Source organism: Triticum dicoccoides, chromosome 3A (assembly GCF_002162155.2).
Source record: "Triticum dicoccoides isolate Atlit2015 ecotype Zavitan chromosome 3A, WEW_v2.0, whole genome shotgun sequence".
Lineage (NCBI taxonomy): Eukaryota > Viridiplantae > Streptophyta > Magnoliopsida > Poales > Poaceae > Triticum > Triticum dicoccoides.
The window spans coordinates 725,261,437-725,271,549 of record NC_041384.1 but is presented as its reverse complement, the minus strand read 5'-3'; the positions used below and the strand labels follow the sequence as shown (position 1 = coordinate 725,271,549).

The window sequence follows — 10,113 nt, the reverse complement described above, 5'->3', positions numbered from 1 at the left end:
GCTTGTCATCAAGATGACCATAAGCTATAAGACTCACAAATGAAACCAAACAAGAACCAAGAAAGATGATGCAAGGATGCAATGGTTTGAGCTCTCGACGAATGATACGATCAAGCTACTCCCTAGAGAGCCCCCTTGATAGTACGACGATCGATCCTACAACCCGGTCTCCCAACTACCACTATGAGACCGGTAAAATAGAAAACCTATCAAGGGCAAATCTTTGCCTTGCACATAGTCCACTTGAGCTAGATGATGACGATCTTGACTTCCTCAAGTTGGACCACCTTTCTTGATTGTGTTGGCTCGATGAAGACTAGTTGATTGCTCCCCCATACTCCACTATGGATGAGCCACTATTTGGCACATCTTCACAATTCCATTAACACCACAATGGACGGCAAGCTTCAAGCTTGATTGCTCCCCCATACTCCATTATGGGTGAGCCACTCTTCGAGTTGCTCCACTTGAACTTGCACACTACAAACTTGATAACGATCACCATTTGATGTCATCCTCCATGGGTTGTATGAGATCTTCCTCTTGACGCAAGACCATGGAAACATACCTAACCTCACAAAGAACTCTCACGTAGACCATGGGTTAGTACACAAAGCGTAATGGACAATGCTTACCATACCATGGGATCACTTGATCCCTCTCGGTACTTCTTCTACGCTTTGTGAGTTGATCAACTTGATTCACTCTTGACTTAGTCTTGATCAACATTGAATCTTTCCAACTCTCTTCATTTGGATGATATCTTGAAGGTAAACATGAATGATCACACAATCTTCTTCTTTAAGACATGCTTGCAATAAGCTCAACTCACACATGACCAATCTTTGGATAATTTCTTGAAAAGCACTTTGGCCATCCCAACTCACACATGACCAATCTTTGGATAATTCCTTGAAAAGCACTTTGGCCATCTCATAAACTCCTTAAAACCAACACATGGACTTCAAGACAATCCTATGGACGAATCCTTCAAATATAACTCAAGGCAACCGTTAGTCCATAGAGATTGTCATCAATTACCAAAACCACACATGGGGGCACCGCATGTCCTTTCACAAACGCTATCCCTCCACCGCAATTTCACCCGCCCCGCCGCTAGCCATCCCGGCCTCCGGCATCAAATCCCTCCGCATTTCCGTCGTTTTCCTCCTCCATGGCCGGTGCTGCTCATGGGCGTGGCGGCCGTGAGCGCAAGCTCACCCAACGCGATGCGGAAGCCGACAGCTCCAATTGGCTCGCTGTCAAGCCATGGCGGTCCAAGCAGGTGCGCGACCGCGGCCGTCTCTCCCGCAACGGCGAGCGGGGCCTATGGCCCTGCTTCAACGAGCTCCACAACAATCTTTTCCTGCACATCAAGCAGTGTCGGGACGCTGCTTAGGAGCTCGTCGCCGCAGAGCGTGCAGTGGCATAGATGATAAGTGAGAGTCGGTCGATTTAGTTTAGTTTCGGATGTGATGATCTATGTACGATGAACTATGCTTTTTTAGTTGTAGCGTAAGAAGTTTTTAAATTTCTAGTGTGAGATAGGGGATCTGTTCTGTCGGGCCCTTCATGTTCCCGCAAATTGTTTTAGCAAAACCTCGATTAGAATGGCGAGTTATCGGCCCTTTATAACTTAGCGCAGCCTATATATCATTATTTGACAGAAACAATGGCCATGATAACTTAGCGCCAACATCCCATTTATAATATAGTAAATATATACCATTATTTTGTTTAAATTTCTCCTTAGGCTGCGTTTGGCAGCTCAGTATTTTTGACGTTTTACAAGGATACCATGGTTTTGAGAAAAAACACTAGTTTTAAATACTTTTTTAGCGGGGACTGGTTTTAAATACTTTGACGTGTTTGACATTAATTAATACTTCAGTTTTGTAAACCGTAGTATATCTGTTACTGTGTTTTTTTTGCGGTATTTGAAAAAGAGGTCCTAACCTCTTTTTTGGTAAACTGAGAAACACTTGCTCGACTTCTTCTTCCAGCCGCCAGTTATCTGCCATTGCTTCGTTTCTCTGCAGCCAACCTGGGGAAAAAAGTATGTGCTCTTCTACATTGACTGTTCTGCCATTCCTACATCTAACCTCCACCATTGATCTATTTAATTTGTTGACTATCGTGCCAATGCAACAAGGGCAGCCTATATATCCATTAGAATGGCGAGTTGATTGATTGATCCGGACTTGCTGAGACAGTCGTACGTGCCATACTAAGTTAGTATGCTAGTTTGATTGTATCAATGATCCTATACACAGCATACAGTCGTACAACACTACAACGTCGGCTGGAAACACGTGCATGCCGAGGCTTAGATCGATCGATCATTGGAGCAGTTGTACACTGATCGATTCTATGCGGCCAGGGAAACAAGAGATGAGTAGATAACTCCACTACAGGTCCTAGCATCTAGGAGTCGCAAGGCTAGAGGGTGCTTGGATCCAATGGACTTATTTTAGTCCGACTAAAAATAGTCTTTTTAAGAGGTTAAAGTTCCAAACACGCCTGACTAAAGAGGGGCTAGAACTAGTCTAAAGACTAAAAAAATTTAGTCAGGGCTACCCTTACTAAGAGGGTGCTTGGATCCAAGGGACTATTTTTAGTCTGACTAAAAATAGTCTCTTTTAGAGGCTAAAGTTCCAAGCACTTGTGACTAAAAAGAGTCTAGAACTAGTCTTGAGGCTAAAAAGTTTTAGTCAAGGGAACCCTACTAAAATATGGATTAGCTCTCTCTCCCCTCATTTAATTCCTCTCTTTAACACAGCCGGTTCCCCTCCTGTTCCCTCGTCTCCCCCTCAAGCGCTCCTCTCCCCCTCCCTTTGTTCGTGCGAGGAGGAAAGCAGCGGGCAGGCGCCGGGCCCCCGCAGAACGCGCCGGCGGCCGCCTCCACCTCCGCTGATCCCCGCCGGCTCGGCCTACCGCCGCGCCTCCGCCTACTGCCGCGGCTCCCGCCTCCGCCTACTGCAGCGCCTCCCGCCTCCGCCTACTCGAGCGCTCCTCTCCCCCTCCCTCTGTTCGTGCGAGGACGAAAGGTGAGACTGAAGGCCAAGATCCATCCGCCATGGACGGCGCCCGTTCGATTTCTTTAGTTTTGTGCTTGTTTTTCCATTAATGCGATGAGTGTCTTGTCTCAGATCCATTCGTCATGGACGGCGCCCCGTTCGATTTCTTGTCTCAAAGGAATCATCTGGTGCTGCAGCGGAGGCCATGGACGGCGAAGGGTGGGGCTTGACGCCGCCCCGTCTCCGGCGTGATAGTTCCGGTGGCCGCGTTCCGAGGGCCGGGAACGTCGCCGCACCGCGCATGGACCTGGGGGACCTTGACCTCAACGCCGACTGCGGCGCCGCCTTGTACCCCGACATGACCATGTACACGCATATCCTCCAACGGGACAGCGGCTCCGGTCAAGGTTTCCCCCCACAAAGGGCTAGATCAGATGGCTTGCCGCTGCGAGGTTGTCCACCTCGCCAAGGTCTGTCCGTAGCGAGGGCACCAGGTGCTCGCGGCAAGGCCGTCGTGGTGTCGGGGGGAGGTGATGCTGCTGCCATGCGAGTTGTTGCATGTCGTGGGGGTTCAAATGGCGCGGGCTGCAGCAGGCAGCCGCAGGTAGCGGCGATTCCGGTGGATGATGATGACGGCATCGAAGAAGACGAAGATGAAGATGAGAACACGCTGAACCATTATAGGAAGGTATACAATTTTCTTTGAAATTCTGCTCACACCATTTCTTTGAAAAAGAGAGATTTAGGCTGTTTACTTATGCATATTTCTTTTAGAGGCCAAAAAGCAAGGCTAATTGGACAGACGAAAATACGTACATTTTGTGTGAGTTAGCTTGTGAGGAGATAGAGGATGGCAATTTTACTGCTAAAGTTTGGACCAGTCAGGGCTACAAAAATATGAAGGAGAATATTATCAAAAGACAAAACTGTGGCATCCAGGGAGGGAAGTGAAGAACAAAATCCAGAATCTGAAGGGTGTGTACAATGATTGGGTATGGTTGCAGCAACAAACCGGATGCGGCCGCGGCGAACATGGAGAAGTTACGGCAACTACAACTTGGTGGGAGAGGGAGATCAAGGTACGACAACTAAAGCTTTTTCAATGACAAGTACATGAGCAATAGAGACATATGCTAATGTTGTACAAATACTATTTTGCAGAGTAGACCAAATCTCAAGAAATTTAGAAAGGGTATCCCTGAGTACATTGGATTGTTGCATGAGATGTTTCATGAGGTAGCTGTGGATGGTACTTCTGCTTATGTACCTGGGCCAGCAGATGATACAGAGGCAAACAACGATGAAGATACAGAGGCAAACGACGATGGCAGCCCAATGAGTACCAGTACCCGCAAGAGGGGTGCTAGCTCATTTGATTTTAGGAGTACAGCAAGTAGTCCTTTAAAGAAAATCAAAATGAACATGGAGAATGGCAAAACTAAGGGTCCATTTTTGAGGACCTTGAAGGAGATCACCACCAGAATGGACAAGGAAGCTGAGACATCAAACACTATATTGCAAGCAATTGTAGACCAAGGCAAAGAAAAGGCAAAGAGAAGTGAGGAGCGTAAGGTAGCAGTAGCTACATGTCAGCAACTTGCCATTGAGTGTGGGGCAGCAGAGGAGTCAATTGAGTACTTTGTAGCATGTGACTTATTCAAGGTCAAACACAACAGATTTGTCTTCCAGAACATGAAGACCCCACAAGCTAGGCTCATATGGTTGAAGAGATGGTGCAAAGCAAAGAAGTTGTATGACGAAGATGAGTCGTAGCTAGGTTGTCATGTATCAAGTGTCTCCTATTGTGTCATGTTTCCTATGATGAGTTAGGCTAATGTGGACCCTTTATGTTTTGAATTGCTATGTGAACCCTTTATGCTTTGAATTGCTATGTGGACCCTTTGAAGGAAATATACCCTAGAGGCAATAATAAAGTTATTATTTATTTCCTTATATCATAATAAATGTTTATTATTCATGGTAGAATTGTATTAACCGGAAACATAATACATGTGTGAATACATAGACAAACAAAGTGTCACTAGTATGCCTCTACTTGACTAGCTCATTAATCAAAGATGGTTATGTTTCCTAACCATGAGCAAAGAGTTGTTATTTGATTAATGGGATCACATCATTAGGTGAATGATCTGATTGACATGACCCATTTCCATTAGCTTAGCACCCGATCGTTTAGTATGTTGCTATTGCTTTCTTCATGACTTATACATGTTCCTGTGACTATGAGATTATGCAACTCCCGTTTGCCGGAGGAACACTTTGTGTGCAACCAAACGTCACAACGTAAATGGGTGATTATAAAGGTGCTCTACAGGTGTCTCCAAAGGTAGATGTTGGGTTGGCGTATTTCGAGATTAGGATTTGTCACTCCGATTGTCGGAGAGGTATCTCTGGGCCCTCTCGGTAATGCACATCACATAAGCCTTGCAAGCATTACAACTAATAAGTTAGTTGTGAGATGATGTATTATGGAACGAGTAAAGAGACTTGCCGGTAACGAGATTGAACTAGGTATTGGATACCGACGATCGAATCTCGGGCAAGTAACATACCGATGACAAAGGGAACAACGTATGTTGTTATGCGGTCTGACCGATAAAGATCTTCGTAGAATATGTAGGAGCCAATATGGGCATCCAGGTCCCGCTATTGGTTATTGACCGGAGATTTGTCTCAGTCATGTCTATATTGTTCTCGAACCGTAGGGTCCGCACGCTTAACGTTACGATGACAGATATTATGAGTTTATGCATTTTGATGTACCGAAGTTAGTTCGGAGTCCCGGATGTGATCACGGACATGACGAGGAGTCTCGAAATGGCCGAGACATAAAGATTGATATATTGGACGACTATATTCGGACACCGGAAGGGTTCCGGGGAAGTTTCGGATAAAACCGGAACCCCCCCGGGGGTTTAACGGGCCTTATGGGCCTAATGTGGAGAAGAGGAAGGGGCTGCCAGGGCAGGCCGCGCGCCCCTCTCCCCCTAGTCCGAATTGGACAAGGAGGGAGGGGCGGCGTGTCGGGACCCCGACTCGATGCCACATCGATCTAGCATGTAACACCTCATATCACTTTGCGGCCTCACGCACGGTATCCCCACGGGTGTCGCCTTACCTTTGCCCGGGACCGTTTGCGCATTTTGGCACACGTATATGATGGTGTCGCTAGCATCCATATGATAAAGAGCCCGAGCTGACATGGCTAGTCGTAAACCCAAAGTGGCACTAACTTACAGGGACAGGCATCCATGACCCAGCATCGAACGTGTCGGTCATCAACGAGTGAATCCAGGCTGTAGCACTGGGCTAACAGGACTCCGGTGAACCGGGCTGTAGCGGGCTAGCAGGACTCCGGTATTCATCGCGTGACATTTCCCCGAAGGGACAGACACAGGATCGAAGAAGGACACATGTCGGCCTGCCTAAGTGTTCCGGAGCAGTAGCAAGCTACCAGGGCTCAGTGGAAGCACTAGGAGACATTTCCCGGTAAGAGAGGCTACTAAGGATAAACAACTAGATAGTCAGATCCCACACATAGCAATACACATCACACGTACGCATAACATGCAAGTATGTGCTGTACAACATGGCATCACAGCATAACTCAACAACTCATATAGATAAAGGCTCAGAAGAGCCGTCATAGCAATTATTGCAAACAGGGGTCACAAGACCCATCATACAGAGCATACAAGCAACAAGCGGAAGCATTACATGTCTGGGTACAGACATCTACAAAGGAAAAAGGCTGAAGAGCCTGACTATCTATAACATCCGATCAAGATCGTAGCTGAGGTACTAGCTACTAGTCGAAGTCCACGAGAACACTAGTAAGACAGAAGTCTCCGCTGCAAAAACATAAATAAAGCAACATGAGTACAAAGGTACTCAGCAAGACTTACATCAGATCCTATCATACATGCATTTGTATCAAGAGGGTAATGTGGGGTTTAGTTGCAGCAAGCCAGCTTTGACTCTGTGACTATCCTGTTCTACGACTACCAGAAACTCTGGAGGTGAGACAACGTACATGAGTCCACTAATCACCATACAATACACTACTATGGTTTCATCCCCGTCTCCCTACGAGAAGGCCATCCATAGCACTCACACTTGTCTTGAGCATTTTAGAGTATCCACTTCAAGTTGTCTATGTACCATGTAAGTATCCAAGAAGTCCATAACCGCGGACCCGGCTATTCGAATAGATCATGTTAACCCTGCAGGGGTGTACTTCTTCACACACGCTCTCGCCACTTACCGCCATGTACACGTCATGTATCTCGGCAACCTTCAAGCGGAAGCCTGGCGAGGGTGTCGGCCACGACCTGACTAACCACACAAGACTGTAATCCAGGTTTATCGCCTATTCGGGTTCCATCCGCAAGGAGATCCGGCCGGGGTTTCACTCACGGCCCCAAACGATGTGTGCAGGGTTCCCAAGCCCACCTCGCCGGATGGATCTACGCTTGGTACACCGTGCCACTTGTGCCTAGTCTGTCCCAAGCCCACCTGGCCGGGTGCCACTTGGTAGACTACTAACACTACCTACAAACACCAGAAACTAGTTGCGACTCCTGGACAGAGATCAAGTTGGTTAATAAGTCGAGAGGGCTTGGAGCGCCCGGAGCCCAATGTGTGGTAGTATCGAGTCATTGGACAACATACATAGAACTCAGTGCTTAAGGACGGTTCCAGTGAGACAACCCACCATGTACTCCTACATGGCCTCTCACCGCTACCTTTACCAAATCGTGTTCACACACTTAACTCTCAGCACCAGAACATATCGTAACACTCCAATTCATTCCCAATGAATCAGACCTGACACAACTCTAAGCAATAGCAGGCATAGCATGGTAGGAACATATCAGTGGTTTCAATCAACTCCTACACATGCTAGTGGGTTTCAACTATTTACTATGGCAATGACAGTCATGCAGAGGAATGGGTTCAACTACCGCAGCACAAAGTAACAGATGAATCGCTGTTGTCCTAATGCAATAACTGAGAGCAGGAGCGAGAGAGTAGGATTGTATCGGAATGAACAAGGGGGTTTGCTTGCCTGGTAGATCAACAAGGGAGGCACTGCTTCATAGACAGGCACTCTGGAACGGACTCCGGAGTAGGACCTATCGAGAAGGAACGGTGTCGGCAATCAATACACAAACATATGCAACAATATGATGCATGAACATGGCATGAAGATGTGATGTTGTTTGAGCTAATGCAACTGGTAGTCATTTGGTTTGAAGTCCATTTGAACCAAAGGTTCAAATGTATCCCCAAATTAAGTTTCTTAATGTGCCATAATGTGTTTTCCCATATTCAGCATGTGTAAGTTGGTTTTTCATGCATGAAACTAGTACAGATGGAAAGATTGCATTTTTCTGATAATTTTTCATATATAAATTATTTTAATCTGAGCTACGGTTGAATTGTTATGAATTTTTGAAGTTTAAATCAATTTCTGGAATTTCCTGATTTAATTTAAATCCAGAAATTATATATTGCGCCAGCATGATGTCATCACTACATCAGTGGTCAACGCGGCTGTCCAGGTCAAACCTGACGTGCGGGGTCCACACGTCAGTGACACTGGGGTTAACCCCGAGTCAAACCTGGGCTGACTAGCTTTGACTAAGCCCTGGGCCCACTGGTCAGCGTCAGTAGGTGGGGATTAGTGCCTAATTAACAAAGCCACGTCAGCCCGCCGGAGTTCTGGCCGGCGGCGACCAATAGCGCGGCGGCGACTCGCCGGACTTGCGCTACAGGCGGCGTTTGGTCGCGCGAGGACCACCGGGGCGTAGCCCGTCGTCGTCCGCAACCAGGGGAGCTGGTGGGGGGCTGCGGGGGCGCCGGAGCTCGCCGGAGCAAAGCTCGCGGCGGCGGCCGGAGCTCGGCGACTTGCGGCCGCGGCGTTGTGGTGCACGGCAGTGGAAGCGGAGGGCTCCTACGGCCTCCTGGCGTCACCAGGAACACGGTGACGCGCGCGGGAGTGGCTGGCTTGGGCTCATGCCACCGTGGCGCCATGGCCGGCGGCGAGGGACTTACGGGCGCGGTGGTTGAGCTAGCTAGACGGGGCAAACGAGCACGGGGAGGAGGGGGTTCGGTGCGGGGGCTCACAGCGAGACCAGCGAGCGCGAGGGCGAGGTCGGGGATGCCCGGTAGCTCCCGAATCGCCGGCGAGGATCCACGGCGGCCGGAGGCGAATTTGGCGACGGCGACGGCTCCACGGGGTGCTCCGTCTTGCGTGGCTCGACAAGGAGGTAGAGGGGGTCGCGGCGGATCTGGGGAGTGTGTCGGGAAGGCGAGGGAGAGGCGGTGGCTACGGTGATGCCCGTCGGCGGCGGCGGTGGTTCTCGGGTGAGAGAGAGAGCAGGGGGAGAGGAGGAGGGCGAGGGAGGGAGTGAGAGCGGTGCGGGGCAGCGCGTGGCGATGTTCCGGACGTCCAGGCGTCGAGGGGGAGGACAGGCAGGCAGGTGCCGTGGCGGCACGGCGGTGCGCACGCGCCGGCCACACGCCCCTGGCCTCCTGGCGGGAGGTGGAGGACGACTGGCGCTAGCCAGTCGGCTGGGCCGGCCAGCTGGGCCGCACAGTGCCAGGCCTCAGGTGAGCACAGGTAGGCATTTTCTTTAATTTTGTTTTCTAATTTTTCTGACATTTGTTTTGATTTAATAAAATATTAAATCAATTTATTTACTTATGCCAATTTTTGCAGGGGCTAACTATATTATTCCAGAGCTCCTTTATAAATGGCATAATTTTTGGACCATATTTCATATATATAACAATATATATCCAAAGCAAATAATTATCGGATTAATCCAAATGGCCAAAATTAAATATCCATGAGCTCCTAAAAATATTGGTTTGATTTTTATCTCTGTCCAATATTTTCAGAGAGCAACATGAGCATTTTCTTGGACCCTTTTGGAGAAATTTTTATTTGGGTCATTTTCAAAAATGATTCTGAGGGTTCCACCAATCCTCATTTCAAATTTAAATGAGATTTAAACATGATGCACAAATGACTAGCTAGTCTAGGTCATACCAGACTAGGGATGTGACA

At 48.3% G+C, this 10,113-nt stretch overlaps 1 pseudogene; it reads left to right on the top strand.

Annotated features, from left to right (window-relative positions):
- Nucleotides 1–1,174: 1,174 nt before the first annotated feature.
- Nucleotides 1,175–4,966, top strand: LOC119273132 (annotated as a pseudogene).
- The last annotated feature ends 5,147 nt before the right edge of the window (nucleotides 4,967–10,113 follow it).